The 18,998-nt window shown below is 42.8% G+C and overlaps 1 protein-coding gene across 9 annotated transcripts in view; it reads right to left on the bottom strand.

The window, feature by feature from the left end:
• The window catches only part of MAPKAP1 (MAPK associated protein 1), a 240,090-nt gene that overhangs the window by 74,494 nt on the left and 146,598 nt on the right, over positions 1-18,998 (bottom strand). The gene's annotated exons all lie outside the window — the stretch shown is intronic.

Genomic DNA, 18,998 nt, shown 5'->3' with positions numbered 1-18,998 from the left:
GACAATAAGTGGCTCAGGCCTGCCTTTGCGGGAATGAAGAGAACTCCAAGCACCTATCTGGTTCTAATTGTCCAGGATAATCAACTACAGACTTAGGAATCTTCTCTACTCAAACCAGCTCTTCTTCCTTGTAAGAGGGTTTCCCCTGACGACACCACGAGTCTCCCAATGGATTATCTCAGTTGCTCCTCCTTTACTGAACCTTCCGTGTGCCAAGTCCTGGGCTATGCTACAGATGCAGAGATCATGAAGGCTGATTCCGGCCTCTATGGACTCTGAGTCATGAACAAGGAGGCACTCCCAAGTCTGGGATACTTCTTACTCAGCCTTCCTCCTTGTTGTGGACATGAAGTCACCTCCCAAGTTCTGGAGACTCTACCGACTTAACACATATCCCTTGCATTGCTTATCATCCAGCCCGTACTGGTTTCCCAACTCATCTCCTGGCCTCCAGCCATCCATTCTTCTCCAATTGTCGGGGAGGGGGGGTCCTCTGGAGTCGAACTCTTAAGGCTATCACTTCCATGCTTAAAATCCTTTCACAACTTCCTGACCCCCCTCTCCAGACCATCTTATCCCGCCTAGTTTCTTGGCCAACTATGTTCTCTATGAGCCAGCTGACCTGGTCTCCTTCCTGTTCAGTGCACAGGATCACGGCTCCCTTCACCCACACCGGCTGCTCACGGTCTGTCAAAACCACATCCGTCTCTTACAGTCATTCCCTAAGTCTTATCTGGCCTCCGCAACTCTTGGCATACACTTTTCTCTGACTGACCCCTATGACAACACCAGGCCCAGCCAGATTCCCGAATGGCCTGCTTTCTTTCCCCACAACAGGGAAAGTTACACCACCTAACATTCCTCTTACCTGCAGCCTTGGCTCCAAGGCAAGAGGACTTCCGTAATTTCAGGCCAACCCAAACAAGACTTTCTTTCTTTAAATCTGATCTTGACCTTAATGTCTCATTCAGGTAACTGCCCTTGTCCCTGGCCCAGTCCTGCCCAGAACCCTGCCCTGCGTCTAGTACCCTGCTAGGTCCTCAGTGTGCCTCTTAGGAAACTGGGCCTGCTCCTCATGCTGTCAATCTGCCTGGATCTCTTTGTGTATAAGTTATGCATTTAATTTACCTGAATTCACCTGTACTTGCTTGGTAAAGAGGAGGAAAAAGAGAGTGAGGAATGACCAAGAGAACAATTTAAATAGTTTGGAGAATCCCACTTGCCATGACTCCTGGTGATTCAATGAACCACAAGAACTGAATGGGAGGTGGGAGTCTTATTCATCGTTGCAACTACAGAGCTTGGTAAATGCCTGATGAATGACTTACTGAATTAACTGGGTGGATGCCAGTGTCTGTTCTGTAGCTCCTCGTATAGTGTGAACATCCTCCTGTGCCAAGTTTGATTTTAGCATTTAAAGGTAGGTATTTTTAGTTTTCATTGGTTCTTATGCTAGAAATCTCATGCCTCGGATTTGATGAGAAAACTTACAGTGTGCTGGCCTCTCACAGGCATTTTTAACAATTTTGACAATAGGAGTTTTGCTCACCTGTTGCCTTTGTGACCGGACCCTGCAGAGGACATGGCTCTTTGTATTTCCACCCCTGGATGCTAAGCATCATCTGTTTTCCTGGTCCTTGGTGCCAGGACCTGCCGCCATTCCCCCCCCAGCCCTTGCTGTCCCAGGGATCAACTGCCCATCTGCCCTGCTCCCTGCTTTGGGGGATCAGGCCCTTCAGAGATCATCTCCACCTGCTAACTCGGCTCTGCTCCGCCTGCCCATCTTCCTTCTAACCACCACTGTACCAGCTAGCACTGCGTTTCGGGACTCAGTAAGCACTCTTCTTATTGCCAGCACCCTGTCCGGCCCCATAATAGCCATTTGGGCTCTTGTGAATACTTTCCACTGGACTGGTAGGACCTTAATGGCACGGTTCAAATCCCAGCTCCACGAAGCTTTAAGACCTTGGGAAATTACCTAAGTGCTCTAAGCATGGTTTCTTTATCTCTAAATCGGGGATGATGATCTTTTCTAAAGCAAGAAGTTGTTATATGGATTAAATGAGATAATAATACATGTAAAGCACTTAGTCTGGCACATGGTAAGTGCTCATAAATGGCAACTACATAATACGATATTAACACAGTTTTACCCATTTCACCATGTTCAATTATGAATCTATCAAACCAATAAGAAGCTGAATTATAGGTCCTGTTTTATTTTAAATCAGTTGTGACTTATAACCTAAGATGTTAAAATCTGCTTCTCCTAGTGCTAAACACACAAAACAAAAAGGTAAAAGCAATGGAAAGAAATGGCAGCAGAGGAGGCAGAAGAGTAGTGGCTGCCAGCCATTTTCCTTCCTGGGAGTTTTCCTTCTTGTTACATCTATTATCTGTGAGCTGGGCTGCCCTGCTGGCTTTCCATTTGCCTTGCTAATAACAGTAAATCCAGCAGCTTCCACTGCCGCCCCTGTCTCCTTCAGCTGACTCGGAGGCCAATCAGCATTTCCTCTCTCCTAATGTCAGATGTTCCCTGGGAAGTCCTGCTGAAGAGAAAATTTATGACAAAAGTTTCTCCAGCTTTTAACCCTTCTGCACAGCCAGCCCCAGATGCAGAGCGCTCCAGAGGAACGCTAGGTCATTCTCACATGTGCATACCTATGTTCTCACTGATGCTTTGCTGCTCTGACAAGGGGCCTCAGACCCCTGGAAAAGCTCAAATGAGCAGCTGGGCAGACAGATGCACACATTCTGGGCCGTAGGTAATGTGGACTAAATTTGAGCTGGGTTCCTTAGCGGCTAGGGTCTCTGTTGAATCATGACTCAAAGCAGTCATACTCATAAAAAACAAAGTGTTATAACACAAAACGGCGAGTATGACTGGGCTCTCCTAACAATGAAACTGAAGGGAGGGGGGCAGGACTAACACTTAGTGAGTAATAAAATAATAATAGCTAAGTGTTTGGTGTTTCACCTGAATTTCTATTTAATTCTCACAACAGTGCCATAAAGAAGATAATACTAGTCTCATTTATAGATGAGGAAAATGAAGTTCAGACAGATGAAGAAACTCACCAAAGAGCTAGAAAGAGTGTAACAGGAACAAGAGCAGAGCCAAGGAGATGTTTCTTGAACCCAGAAATTAAGCTCCCACAGTTGAAACTACCAACCAGTAGTCTGTGATCTAGTTGTGATTTTATTTTACCGGAGAGCAAAATAAAGCAAGGAACTCAGAGAGGGAGAATGACCGGACCAAGGTTACCTAGCTAGCAGTGGCAGCATCAGCTCTAAGCCAACAGAGGGAGCACAGTCTTCTGGTCCCCAACAGCAGCCCCTGAAATAAACCCTCCAAGGGCTGCAGAAGATGAGACAGCACGGATTCACGCTCTCAGGAGACAATGGGGTGGCACCCCACGTCTCTGCAGCCAGAGAGACTACTGGCCATCCGCCGAGATGCGGGCTTTCTGGCAAGGGTGGCGCTGGTATGGCAGCGCCCCCCCCAGCCCCTTGTACAGACTTGATGTTCTTGGCACAGAGGGATCTCATCAGAGGGTTTTCATTTTAAATAAGCTTGAATCTTTGGAGATGACTACATTCTAGGTCAATAGGCTTTTCTGTGACTTCCTCTCCACCTTTCCACAAAAGTTAGATGATATACTTCTGAGATCAGATGAGATGGGCGCGTTCAGGGTGGTATGGCCATAGACTAGAGGATATACTTAACCAGATTAGTAGATTCAGTAAACTAATTTTTGTCTCAATTGGAAAAAAAGAAAAGAAAAAGAATGTCAAAAGGTACATGTGACAGCTGTTTGGAACTCTAATGTTATGGAAAAGCAGCTGTTTTCCTTTATACTTGAGATATTAGTCATTCTTAGACTGGGACAAGAGTACTCAGCTAATGGCCGGTGCTTTAACCTCCGGAAAATACAGGTCACAGCGACAAGATGTTGGCGAAATCCCAATATAATGGTTATACTCATATAACATTTTGGTCTTGAAAGGTTTGGAGACGTTTGTAATGGGAAGCAACTATTTAATAACAGTGTTCTCACAGAAAACTGACATCCACACAATAAAATGGATTGTGACTTTTAAGAGAAAGGAAGTTACCAAATGAAGAAAGTCCATGTAAGCAAGGGAAAGAAATCTTTCTAAGCTCTAGATTTTGAAAGTAAGCAGTCTTCTTTTTACAAATGTTAAAAACTATTTTACTTTTATCAAAGGAACATGTATAGTTGACCGATGACCAACGCAAGGGTTAAGGGTACAGATCCCCACATAGCTGAAAATCCACATACAACTTTTTGACTCTCCTAAGACTTTACTAATAGCCTACTGTTTACTGGAGGCCTTACTAATAACATAAACAGTTGATTAACACATATTTTATATGGCATGTGTCATATACTGTGTTCTTACAATACAGTGAGCTAAAGAAGATGCTAATAATGAAAATACATTTATAGTACTGTACAGTAAAAAAATGCACACAAGTGGGCCCATGCAGCTCAAACCCATGTTGTTCAAGGATTGACTTACATAGTTTTAAAAAGTAAATAATATAAGTCCTATGAAAAAGTTAATTCCCTGCACATCCCTAATTCTTGTTTTCAGAAAATTGCTTTAAAAATTTTTGGCTATTTCTCCTGGTACTCATCTTCTTATTTTTTATTGGCATTCTTACTCAGCTGTTTTAAAGATGATTTTAAGTATCAGACAATATGTATCAACTTCTGCTATGGAAAATGAGGAATTAGCGTGTACTCTATCTTTCACACATGCACAGCCTGCTTTGGGAAGTGAATTTGCTTTAATTTTCCTTTTCTGTAATCCAGTGTATTCACTAGCTTCTTCCTGTTGGGCACCCTTACTTGATTATCAATGCTTAAGATGTCTGTTTTTGCTATATTCCACTGGCTCCCCAAGGACTCATTAGAGATTCATGTCATTCAGGGAACCTGGGAGGCAACACTAATTTCAACTGATGTGCACTGCGTCTCATTTTAAAGACATTTACATTTTCATTCGATGATTTAATTCTCGGAGGAAGTTTGATCTCCAATAATCAAAGTGCAGTGAATCTATTCTTGAATAGGAAGTGGGTGGCCTCAGGCCCGGGCTGGCAGGGAGGGAAGGAGCTGTGGGCTGTGGCTTTCACTGCTTCTCCTTAGCTCGTTTCACAAAATGTGCCGGTCACCAACTCTGGGCCAGCCACAGCGGCAGCCAACACGAAGGAACCTGCTCTCCACAAGGGACTCTCATTTCACTCAAGTGAAAGCTCAACTGCCCCTCCCAAAGGAAAATGAGGGTCCTCATCCTTTTACTTGGTAAGTACTCACCAACATCCGGCAAGATCAGTGTATTAGGAAGTCACCGGGGCAGGCACACGGCACCTCTGATGCAGAGCTGAGTGGCTGAGGGACAGTGTTCTCTCTAGCAGCTTCCAAAGCTGAGGCATGACCTGTACCTCTTACTTTATTTACACTGCTGATCCGGAGGTGACAAATCACTCACTGCTCATGAGCTGACCCGGCCAGTGCTGTCCTGTCCACATTGTCCTGCATCCCGGAGCGGTGCTGGTAGTCAACTAGCAGACACATGGAACCTTGCTAACGTGGAAAAAGAGAGGCAATGCCCCATCGTGGGGGCAAGAGGGACTCCTTTCAGGAGGGACGCTCACAAAACTAGAGACTCAAGGAAGTCCTTTTTGTCAGAAAATGGACAGGTTAAAAGCCAGAAGTGAATCTCTCTATCAAATGTACCTTAGCTGGTCTGTTTTATTGACCATCTACCCCACTAAAATGAGAGCTGAGAACAGGTCATTCTTATTTGCTGCCTAAAATGTAGCAGACACTCCATAAATATTTACTGAGTGCTGAGTCTAGATTTGGATGCACTGGGTTTGAGAGATCTGCATGACGCTCAGGATTCTTTAGACTGAAATCATACTTTGTCTTAATTTTATCTTAATTCACATTGTTCTACTACATGCAGTGTGGAAAAAAAAGGAAAGCTAGCGTTTGTTATGATTTGATATCCTATGACCCTGCTGCGACAGCTCTGGGGAAGACTGAGGGCGCCAACAGACCACCTTGTATCTTCCGCAGCACCTGGGCTTTAATCACATCTCACTGACTTTCCCTTTGAAAAATGGGTGTGCTGGCACGGGACCATCTATCCGCCCTGCCGCCTGGCCTATTGTGATCGGTAGCAGGGGAATGAGAAGTAGGCGCTGGGGCGTCCTTTCCCTGGACCGCCTCACAGTGCCATTCCATGCCGCTTCCTGATTCTAGGTCCTCTTTGTCTCTGGGCATTGTCATTGTTAAGGCAGAAAAAGAAATACTCTGACTGACGAGCAATTTTTCTTCATCTTTTTTTCTTAACGCACTTGAAGGTATTACAGAAAGTACGGGTATTTGTAACATACTCAAAAAGGAAAATCTCAGTGTGGAAAGGTGTCATTGCAAGCGGTAAAGCTGCCTTTTAAACTGCTGCTGGGAGAAGACCAGCTCCAGTGTCAGGCCTCTAAGAGTGGCGAGATAGAGGCTGGGGGTCTCAGGTCTCTGGGCTGGTCCGCAAGACGTCTTCTGTGGGGGTGCAGCCCATAGAAAGTGCTGCCTTTTCACTGCAAGTGGCTCAACTCAACCTTGGCAGAGGAAGAGTTCTCCTTACAACTACTAACAGGATAAACACCTGAATAACCTGTCTAAAGACAGGGGCCTCTGCTTCCTCGGGGCGGGGGACAAAGACTCTTTACCACGGCTGTAAGGGGCAGACCCAGCAGTCCAGACCTCGACGTAACTTCCATAATCATTCCTCAAAAATCATACTGGTGTTTCATTACATTTCCTCTTTTAAATGTTTTCTGAGAAGAAGCAATAGGCTTTGTGAGCGATTCAGCCGTTAATACAAAGGCTTTTTATAATCACCTGTGCACATGTTTGTTATAGGTGACTGTAACTTGTTCACTTTCTCTCTAGACTCTTTGGTGTAGTAAATTAAATCTGCTGATGTAAGCTACCTGACAAATGAGCCTTGTGACCACTAGGCCACCCCTACATGCCTGATCTGGGTTTTCCTGTTAGTCAAAAATCATTAGAGCTGGTTCTCTGGATCTAGTTTTCTCCTTATTCAAGATAAAGGGTGCTTCCAACAGATCCATATCCAAACACAATTCAAAGGCTGGTTTTATCACTGGTATAAGCTAGACTTAATTCACTGCAAACAACGGGTGCAGGCAACGGCCAAGTCATACAGGTAGAAAAGGAAGTAAATCAAAACCTAAAAAGCCAGATTTTATGACGTGCCTGGTGTGGTAGGAGCAATAGGGATAAAGGGGCTGACAGTCATTGGACACTTACTATCAACTATTTTATATGCATCCAGTCAAAACAGCAGCCCTGCCGGGTAGGTATTCTTACCCCTGCTAACAGAAGAGATAACCAAGGTGAAAAGGGTGTAAGGATTCGTCTAACCTGAGAGCTTGAGCGAAGGGCACGACGAGGGTGGAGACTTGAGCTGCTTTGGGTCCAAAGCCTGGCACTCTTTCCACTGAATCATGCTGCCACATCCAAATGAAGCAGGTGCATTTGGTCTTTCTGCCTCCAGTGACATGTGAACCCTGGAACCTTAGCCAGTGGGGGAGGAAGTACAGCCTAACAGTTAGGAGCGTGGGGGGCTCAGTTGGTTGAGCATCTGACTTCGGTTCGATCTTGCAGTTCTGAGTTCGAGCCCCACATCAGGTTGGAGGCTGTCAACACTGATGCTGTCAGCACAGAGTCTGCTTCGGATTCTTTGTCCCTTTCGCTCTGCCCATCCCCTGCTTGTGCATTCTCTCTCAAAAATAAATAAACATTAAAAAGAAAAAGAGCAATGGGTGCCTGGGTAGCTCAGTTGGTTGAGCATGCGACTTCGGCTCAGGTCATGATCTCACAGTTTGTGGGTTTGAGCCCCACACTGGGCTTCCACTGTCAGTGCAGAGCCTGCTTCAGATCCTCTGTCTCCTTCTCTCTCTACCCCTTCCCCACTCATGCTCTTTCTCTCTCAAAAATTAATAAACATTAAAAAATAATAATAAAAAAATTTTCAAAGGAATACAAATGTTGGAATCATACATTTGGGTTTGAACCCCAGTTCCCCAACTTACTAGTTGTATGACCCTGGACAAATCTTGCAGACTCTCTGAGCTTTAGTTTTCTCTCTCTTTCCCTTTTTAAAGTTTATTTATTTTGAGAGAGGGAAAGAGACAGAGAACATGAGCAGGGAAGAGGCAGAGAGAAAGGGAGAGAGAGAATCCTAAGCAGGCTCGCGCTGTCAGCACAGTGCCTGACATTGGGCTCAAATCCACAAACTACGAGGTTGTGACCCGAGCTGAGGTCAAGAGTCCAGACACCTAACTGAGTGAGCCACCTAGGCGCCCCCATTGTTTTCTCTTTTATAAAATAAATATAACAACCAATTCAAATAATTGTTTTAACAATTAAATTAGATAATTTTAAAAAAGTGTTTGGCAGACTGCCTGACCTATTTTAATATTCAATAAATGGTAACAATGATCATATTCACAATTCTATATGCTACTGAAAACCACAAGCCCATGGAAGAAACCTTGATCTCAAAGATGTCATGTTACACATGAGGTAATAGAAGATCAAATATCCTACAGGATGTAAAGATTAGTGCTTTCTACGCCACAAAGACATCTATTTGTAAGTTCAGAAATTTAATTAATATAAGCCGAATCTAAATTAGATACTGATTTTTATGAGTTCTTTCTTAGTTTATTATGAGCATTTTTAAACTACAGAAAAGTTGAAAGACTTGTACATTGAAAGTCCATGTGTCTACCACCCAGATTCTACCACTGGCATTTTAGTATATTTGCTCTATCACATATCCACCACCAATGCATTTTTTTAAATTAGTGTCCAATATTTGAGATTTTCTTTGTACTTTTAGGTAAAATTTTCATACAATGATATACACAGATTTAATGAGTGCCACTTGACAGTTTTAACAAATGCATGCATAAACCTGTGTGACACCAGCTCCTGTCAATATACAGACTACTTTTAATTCCAGAAAGCTCTTTCATTTGCATTACATTTTAAGTGGGGAAGCTGTAGTACAGAGAAAAAACATTGGGCTTAGAAATCAAGGGGTATACATATGTCTGCACTCATAGGTCTAACAGGAAAACAGGAGAAACCTAATAGAAGACGGGGGGGGAGAGAGAGGGACACAAAACCTGAGAGACTATTGAATGCTGAAAACAAACTGAGGGCTGAAGGGGGAGGGGGAGGGGGAAAAGAGGTGGTGGTGATAGAGGAGGGCACTTGTGGGGAAGAGCACTGGGTGTTGTATGGAAACCAATTTGACAATAAACTATTTAAAAAAAAATCAAGGGGTATAATCCAAATCTCACCTATGTCATTCATGAGCAACCCACACGAGAATGCACGCACATATGCACAATACACAACACATGGCCTGTTTTCTCAACCATAGATAATGCCCATTTCACAAGGTCTTTGTAAAGGTTAAACACAAAAATACAGCAAGTGTTCTGTTGATGTACCAAAGGGTACTTTCTCTTCTACTCGCCTCCCAGCTCCCCTGAGTCTGAGGCTGTCGCCTTCAAACAGAAAACAGTAAGGACAAAACCAAAACCAAAGCAGGTAATGAGAGATGAGGGAACAAGGCGTCTCTCCGCATAGGCAGTCCTCTCCCGATTTATCCGCTCTGACTTCAGCTAATTAAACATCTGTCTCAATGGTCTCCTCAGCAAATCAGTCATCCCCACTTTGTGACACTGATTGTTGGTTGCAGCCTTTCCCCCACTTGCTACCATTCCCGGAAACTTCTAGGAGTTAACTCACCAGGCACATGGCAAGGAATGATGCAGGGTCCCCATTAACCCCCTGCAGTTGCCCTTGGTGCCAGTGTTGTTCATAATGCTGCCAGACGTGTCCTTAGACGTGCTTCCCCAAAATGAGCCTGTTAAGGGGTGACACATTTTTTGTCTACATTTCTGATTTCCAGATGATGATGTACTTTCTAAGTATCATATACACGTACTAGACTAAAATAAACTATTTAACAGAAAATCTGCTTTTTCATATAGTTCTGTGACAAAGCAGGCAGGTAACAACATAAGGTCCTAAATGAGGTGAATTGGAATCTAGTGAATTACCAGCTAACTTTCTCCAAACACAGGAACAAAAAGCTTTGCTGGTGAATGAAGGGCCAGTAGGCAAACAAGTAAAATGACCCGGACTGTGCCTCTTCTCTACATACTTGGGGGGTGTGTGTGTGTGTGTGTGTGTGTGTGTGTGTGTGTACACACACCTGCTGGGGCAGGAAAGGCGGTGGTAGGGTGAAGCGTAGTTTAAATGACAGGGTGCTTCTTAAACATAGTTTTGTGAAATTAGACTTCTCAATCTTTCTTCTCACTAAAACAACCGACTTAAAAACTATCTTTTAGAAAGATAAATGGCTAATAAAAACATTTTTTAAATGCTTAACTTTATACTAAAAACCCAGAAATACAAATTCAAGTGAGGTATTAACTGCTGGCCATCAGTTTGGCAAAAATTAAAGATTGATAACATCAGTGTCAGTAAGGGGGCGGGGAAAGCGGTGGTCACAGATTCTTGGGAGTGTCAGAGAATAGGTATAAGCTTTCTTAAAGGGAATTTGTTTTTCTCTATATTTTATGTAAGTGAACCTCTGACAAGCAATCCCATGTTCAACATCCAGCACAAACATGCAATGAATATTCACACAAAAATGTTCACTCCATGTTTGTGTTAAACTAAAAATTTGGAAGTGATCTAAATGTCCAACAACAGAAAGCTAAGTTACCTAAATTTAGCTAGAAGGCTAAAACTGCAGGGGTCACTCTAACAGAGTGTTTATGACGTGATACTGAGTGAAAAACAGATGAAAAATCATATAATATTATATGGTATCATTTCTGAAAAACCGTTATGTGGATACATTCTTCATGAGTTCATTTAACAAACATTTATTGAGTTTCTTCTATCTGACACTCTGCTAGATGAACAGCGTCCTGCTCACATGAAACTTAGAGTCTATATGTGTACCTGTGTGTGAATTGAATAATTCAATAATAATAATAATTCATATAATAATAATTCAATTAATAATTAAAAAAACCCCAAGGTTCATACCAAATGAAGTCAGAGGAAACCTTCACACATTTTTTACTTCCATACTTCCTAAATGATTTTTTTTTCAACAAGCACTTAATTTTATTAAGAAGAAATCCTTAAAACCTATTTTTTACCACTACCTAGTTTCAATATGAACACCAGCACTGGAAGCAGCTCCAGGGTCCTTCAGTTCTCCCCAAACTGTGCCTTCAGCTCTAATAAAAGAAATCAGACTTCACTAAGGTGTCCATCCCTCCGCTCCTGAACCAAGCACCCTCGCTTCTCTCCATGCCTTAATTCAGGGCTCATCAGCTGTTGGACAGAGTCCTCAAGAGCCTCTCACCAGTGTCTCTGCCTGTTTTATGTCCTCTCATCGATTTTTATCATGCAGACGGTGAATTCTGACTATATCGCTCTCCTTTCAATGGTTCCCTTCTGCCACAGAATGAAGTTCGAATTCAGCATGGTTTACAAATGTGACCGAGGCCCAAATGGCCACTTTGGCCTCTCCACACCCCATCCTCCAAACTCCTACTCTACGGCTTTATTATACTGAGTTACCCTGAGTTTCCAGAAGGCATAAAACTCTCTCACTTCATTCCTTTGGCCTGAATGCTCTTTCCCACCCTCTTCATCTGGTCCATCTTTTCTACCCTCTTCAGGTCTCACCTGGAGGATTTGCTCAGTACAGTTCTCCCTGACCCCAAGGACTGGATGAGGCCACCGGTCCCATGACCCATATACACCGGCCCCTACTCTTATTTCCATTTACCACATGCACGGTCCTGAAATTGCCTGTTTGTCTCCCCAGCTACACAGTAAGCCCCTTGAAGGTAAGGACCATTTCTTGGCTTCCACAAAATCCTAAGTGCCTATATAGTGTCTGCTGCACGATAAACCCCCGATAACCGAACGTGGCTCTTCTGGTTTCTAGTACAGCCTCAGGTCTTGCCTGATCAGATCTGGCCCCTGTCTGGCTTCCACAGCCTACCCTCTGCCCTATTCTCGCTCCAGTAATTTGGGAGATCTATGTCTGTTACTCTGTCTCAAAACATCTCTGCCTGGAATGTCCTTCCTCTTACTTACCCATCTGGCAAAATTCTAATTAATCTTCAGAAAACTGTCAAGTCATTTATTCCAGAGCATCTTTTCTAGGCCCCCTGCCTCACCCAGTAGTTTTAAGCACTCCTTAATCTATGCTGCTTTAGTAGCTTACGTACTTCCACCTGAGAATTTACCATATTTTATTGTTCCCTTTTCCGAGTCTGATTTCTCACTGGGTTTCCACCTGATTCTAGCACAGTGCTGGCCAAGAGCATGGAGCAATGGACAATGACTGGTCAAGTCAACAGGGTATGTCAGGGCCACACAGAGCTTGAGAACACACTTGCCCCTTCCCACAGTGCCCTGCGTGCCTCCTCCCTCTCCCACGTCAAAGCACAGCTCAGAGAGGTAAATACAGGATTATGCATTCAGTTACCCCAGTTCTTAATTCTAAGATGTGTTTTCCCCCCACTTTTAAACATTTCTAAAATCAGGCTATGGCGTACAATCAACATGTACACGTAATGTAGCATTTCTTTTTCTTTTTTTTTCCTCAAAAGCTATGATAAAATTAGTGATGTTCTAGAATTAGTCCCTAGTGGCCCAGAGAAAGGTCGTTCCTGACTCCAAAATGTGTGTGTGTGCTGAAGCACCACACAGCCTGTCAGAGGTGTAAGTCTTTTCTCTTTCATTCGGCTTTTGCTTTAATCTAATCCATGTTGGTGACTGCGCCAGATGGAGTGAATGAATAGACTTTGTGATGGAAAAGGAACTTCTGAGAGATTAGCGACTAGCAGCAAGAGTAAACGCCGGTCAAAAGTAGTTTTGGCGAGTGATGTATTTCCGGTTGTTCTGATGTGGCGGTTGCAAGAGCTCATAACACCCTTCTAAAATAATTGGGTCTCTAAAGTGGTTCCAAAGATTTTTGCCGGACATAAATTGTCTAAATTTCCAGGCTTCCTAGATAAAATAGTTGACTGCAATGCCATCTTTAACATGCTCTGCTCTATTCTCAAGAAGATCCATCAGGGGCCTCAGAGCACTCCAGACAAGGGGAGGCTCAGGTGGGAAGAAACGGCAAGATAAACAGGCAGAGAGAAGAGGGAAGGAGGAACACTTAACTTGGAGCTTCTTGCCCGGGGCGTTTCTGAGTTATACATTTAAACACCGTAGCGGCCCTGATTTGCGCTATCATATTCCCACTGGGTCACTGGATACCAAGTAGCAGGTCTTTATTTCTTATCCAGCCCCCATGCATGAGCGGCATCAGCATGGTTATTTATGATTTCATGAGAAGGAGCGGTTTTCCACAGAAATTACTGCCTTTTTGACCAAGAACATTTAAACAATCCTATTTACTGTTTTTTCTTCTTTTTTTAAAGAAAAGCAGCAGCTATAGCATAAGGAAACCACAAATCTGTATCTCTGGCTCACAAACTACTTTCACAGAAGAAAGGTTACTGGATTTTCCATCTTTACAATTATACATGAAGTAAGGTTCTTTTCAACCCTACAGCTAGAAGATTCTTTATTTTAGTCTTTGGAGAACATTCCAGGTTAGTGGAGTGTTAGAAACCCCTCTCCTTCTAAAACATATGGGCTTCTCATTTCCATAGGGCAGCTCGGGACAGGTGTATGTTGCTTTAAGAAAGCTAGACATAAAACATTAAAACTGACACCAATACAGACAAACTGTGCAATTACAAAAAGAATTCCTGGCTTTATATCCAGATTCACCACAGGGTTCCTTTAAATGCTGCACTTCCCTAGTGCATTTAGATTTTAGAATCAATGAACATTTCTGTTTACAGAATTTTAAATTTGTTCTCCCATTAGGGTTCTAATAAGCAACATGGTACAATAAAAAGAGTATGGGCTTTGAGGTCAAAAAAGCCTGGGCTCCAATTTAGATTTTGCCATTTACTTACTGTGGAAATTTTGGTAACTTTAACTTCCTTTAGAGGAAAGGGAGGCTCCAAGAGATAAATGTGTATTTACACATAGTGTTCTCACAGTTCCTTAATTCTAACATGCACCCCGACACACACACACACACACACACACACACACACACACACACAGAGTCTCGTCTGTAGGACAGGCATAATAAAATCTACCTTCTAGGGCTGTCTGCAGATTAAATGAGATAGTATGTGTAAGTACACAAAGGCCCCCAATATATCAGCTCTTACCCCACCGGCATCACATCTTGGGGAAAGACCAAGACTCTTCTCCTGACACACAATGTTAGGTTACAGGATCTAAATGCCCCTGCCCTGGCTTCCCAGGCTCTCCCCCTGGTCTGTCTGTCTTCCTCTTTCATACTGCAACTGTCAATTCTGCACGTCTTTCCAGTTCTTTTCTTTCTTTGTACTCATATTCTCTGCATGTACCTTCCCCTCGTTGGGCCTTGGAGTATTTCCTAGTAGCTAGAGGTTTGGATTTTATTCTGAATGCAACTAAGAGTCGCTGAAGGATGTGGAGCAGATATGATCTGATTTACATTTTAGAAGATCTCTCTGGCTGTTGTGTAGGTAACAGACCGGAGGGGGTCAAGAGCAGAGGCAGGAAAACTGTTTCTCAACAATCCAGGTGAAGTCATGGGGATCTGGACTTATCCAGTGGAGACGGAAAGGACTGAAGACGTTCAGGATACATTCTAGAGGTAAACCCAAGAGGACCTGCTAATGGGTAAGATGTAGGGACTTAACACAGGGAACAATTCAAGCGTCAATTTTACTACTTTATTTTTTTTTTAAGGGGGTAGGAGGAAGAGAGGTAAGTAGATTAATTACAAAGTAATCTGAAATGTTCTTTTATATTAAATTATAATAAGCCTTCAGTAGCTATCGCTTTGAATGACACTGGCCCTCCCCAGCTCTTCACAGCCTAAATGTGAAGGTCACAATTTAAATGTCAGTTTCTCAGGGAGGAGTTCCCTGACCATCCTATACAATGCATCTTATTCTCTCTCAACCCTTCCTATTTACCTTCCTTCTAGAATGTAAGTTGCTCCTCAGCAAGGGCCTTGTTAATCTGCTCCCCACTGCCTCCCTGCACCTAGCACAGGTCTGACACCTGAGAACACATGAGGAGTGAAATGGACAACACAAACACGTTATGGACCAAAGTTTACATTTTACATGAACCTTTAATATAAAACTTGGGAATCCAGTGATGTCATCATTAGCCGTCTTTCTGATCAGAACCCTGCACGCACCCCGTGGTAGCTGTTCTCTCCCCTTCTCTGCACCTCGCAGTAATTTAGGGATGATGTGGAGGTGTCCTAGCCTAGACCACATCACTAGTGACATTCTGGGTGTCTTGTGGAAACAGTATGTTAGCATGATGGTCTGTGCCTCTAACCAGAGATGGTAAGAGAGAGTCCACTTGATAAAGCTAACATTTATCTCTCAAAATCTGGGTAAAATTTTATAAGGGAAAAACAAAACTGGATGTCACAAGTTTTATTAATAATACTGTAAGAATTTTTCAGAAGGATTTTTAGACGAATAAAAACTGGTCTTTCATTTCAAAAGGCAAGAATGAATAGGGGTAAGAAAAAGTTAATATGCTTCTGGTTCAATTTTTCAATAGATGATAAAGAAGAATACCTCCATTTCAAAATGACAACAAATACTGAAACACAGCCACGCAGAAAACTATTCTGCCTGGAAGACCTCACTTTGAAGGAAGCTTTCTCTCTTTTTGTAGCTCGAGTTAACTATATTTCTTTGTTAATGTAAAATTGGAATTCTATCTGCCTCCATTTCTTAAATGTCCCTGTCACACCCAACACTATGTTTCAGAAGGCCAGTAAAGGTTGGTGGTAATAGCATTTTTAAACAATAACAAAATACTAAGAAGCTCAGAAGGTCATGAACTGTGAGGGTGAACTTGACAAAAGGAGAACTTGATGAGCTAAGGGCTTTAGTCGCTAAAAAACGGGTTTGTGCATTTTACAAGCTAAATCAAGGGACCTGGCACGCTACTCTTCATGATGTCAAAAACACACCCACCCACCTGTAAAAATTAGTAAAGCAGTTTTAGTAATTCTTTTAAAACCTGATTCTCCATTTATAATTTTCTTAAACAGTGGGGACCTTCTGCCCAAGCAGGTAACTTTCAAATGTCAAGTGGGTCAGTAATAAAATGAAAAGCTGCAGAGAAACTTTAAAAGAGACATTTAAAGATGGGCTTAAAAAATGGGCCTTAGCAGAGAACCGACTGGAACACACTGTGAAAAGATTACTATAGTTCAGTACATGAATATTAATAGGAAAACCCTGCAGTGTTCATAAATAGTTATGACGATGAAATAATTACAAATAATTCAAGTCAAAATTCTAGATCAGTTACAAGTGCCTGCAATGGTATTCTATCCATACAAAGGAAAAATACTTTAAAACCCTAAGGGTTTCCACTGACAAAGCTACCTGCCTCAACAAAGAAGAATTCTTTTGCTCACATACCTGCCACCTTCTGATGTTTTTTACAAATGAAAATGAGGGAGGGGGTGCCAGAAGGAAGGGCAGCAGAGTATTTAAACACTAGAACAGCCATTAAGCCCACATCTGGGTTTAATAATAAAATAGTTTAAGTTCTCAACTTATTATTAGCATGAAATGGAGAGTTGGACAGTTAGTCTGGAAAAAAGAGGAGAGAAGTTCGAGGTCTGTGGATAAGCGCCAGAAGTTAGTGCACGGTCAGCCTGCAGAAGGCTTTCTGAAATCTGGTTCCAGTGCGACTGGCCTCTAACGAACAAGCAGCGGAGAGCCTGGCCTCGCACGGCCCCGTCGCTGCCTCTCAGGTGGTAGGTCCTGCCTCTCACTTCAGTTAAATAAGAGCAGCACAGAGACAAGTGCTGTTCTGCACTCGCTCGGGCAAAAGCGTCTGGAAGAGAGGGCCGAGCACTCCACTTCGGTCCTGGACGTGGGGCGACGCAGGCCCCTTCCCGCAGACGGTGCGGTAGACGCCCAGGCAGTGCAGGACGAACGTCTCTAGCCTGGCATCTCTTGCCACCAACTTCTTGAGTTCATGACTAAGTTCATGTGTCGTAACGGGTGTAAGTATTCCACAGCCAACTGTGAACACTAACACACTTAATTTTTTTTTTAAGGAAACATCCTGCGTTTCTGTCTATGACAGGATTTTCTTTTTTTCATTAATTCCCCTCCCAAAACAAGTCCACTCCACAATACAAAAGTTCAAAACCACAAAATAATACCGCCTTTACCAAGCTAACCTTATAGAAGCATCTTTGCTAAACTGGAGATCCTTCTATTTCATGAGACCAGACTTAATAAAGCAATAGAAAGAGCTTCTCATTTTACAGAGCTTTTTGGATTAAGAAAATGGACAGTAATTTATGTAAATACATCAATCTCAAATGACTTCTCTAGTAAGAAGAGGAATAAATAATGCAGATCACTGTGTTTTGGATACGGCAAAGTCTCAGATGGAAATGGCAGGGATGTGTACACTCAGGTGAACATAAATAAATGTGTGTGTGATAAACGTGCTTGCTGGAGATGGACACAGATAAATGGGCATACAGTTGGAGAGAGATAGCTGGAGACAGAGGGAAAGACACTGGTTCAGCTGCATCTAAGTTCACAGAGGTTTCGTGGTCTAAGAAATATCTGCAATAGCAGAATTTCTATTAAGAAGGTTTCAAAAGCTGGTTTCACCTCCTCTTGGACAACCTGAAATAATGCTTATCTTTGAATATAATGAATGTGCCACAAAATACACTATTATAGAAAACATTTAGAGACAAAACAAGAGGGAAACACAGGATCCTAAAGGCCCAGGAATGCCTACTGAATACTGAATATCTTTAGATATCTGAAGCTGTTGAAATGCTGTTAGACTGGTACCTAGAACCCCAAAATATCTCCTCTCCCCTGGGAAGGAGAGGCTGTGCCTCTTCCATCATCCCTTACATGTAAAGAGGCTTGACCCCCATGCAGTGGATAAAAGTCACCCAAGAAATGAACAAAAGAGGGTGTTTGGAAAAACCAGAGCACCATTCATCCCAGCTAACGACTTGTTCATTATGAGTGATGATGGATAAAGACTTCTCATGCTGAGATGAAATCAAGATTTATAGGCATTGTTTCCTCTCCCAACTTGTGGGAAGATCATCATCATTTAATTCTATCTCTGCGGCCAGCGATGGGCATCCAGAGAGCTGGTTATCAAACGGCGCAGTCAGCTGGCAAAAGCCGAAACGTGCGGTTGGCACATCTGGACGGAGCCGCCACAGCCGAGGGGGAACAATGACTCCTGGCGAGCGTCCAAATTGCTTGCAGACGCTAGCAGGTCTCATCTACAGCCGCCCTACCGGCGTCTCTCTCTCTCTCTCTCTTTTATGAGAATCAGATTTTCATTGCTCCATTCAACTGCTCTCCTCTGCCATTTTTTACAGCCCTTATCGTTCCCCTGGAATATGGCCTTGAGACAGCTCATCCGTGTCCTTCGCTGTGTTATCTCTTCTAACTTTTATTAAAACTTCAGCTTTCATCTGAAGATAGCTAATTAAATCTGGAGCAGATTATATGCCTCCCCTTAAAAAGAATACAAAACTGTTTTCTTCAACCTGACTAGTGCTTTTTTTCCCTCTCTAAAAGATGAAACCAAAGGTGTTTAAGAAGTCTCATTTGTTTATAAAGCTGTGATATCTGACATGTCATATATAGGTTGATTTATATTAAAGTTGTCTGTGGTAAGACAAATCTTTGAGCTATTTCTCAAAATTATTCCTCAATACTG

Source organism: Suricata suricatta, chromosome 13 (assembly GCF_006229205.1).
Source record: "Suricata suricatta isolate VVHF042 chromosome 13, meerkat_22Aug2017_6uvM2_HiC, whole genome shotgun sequence".
NCBI classification, from domain to species: Eukaryota; Metazoa; Chordata; class Mammalia; order Carnivora; family Herpestidae; genus Suricata; species Suricata suricatta.
This window is presented reverse-complemented; position numbering and strand designations above follow the sequence as displayed.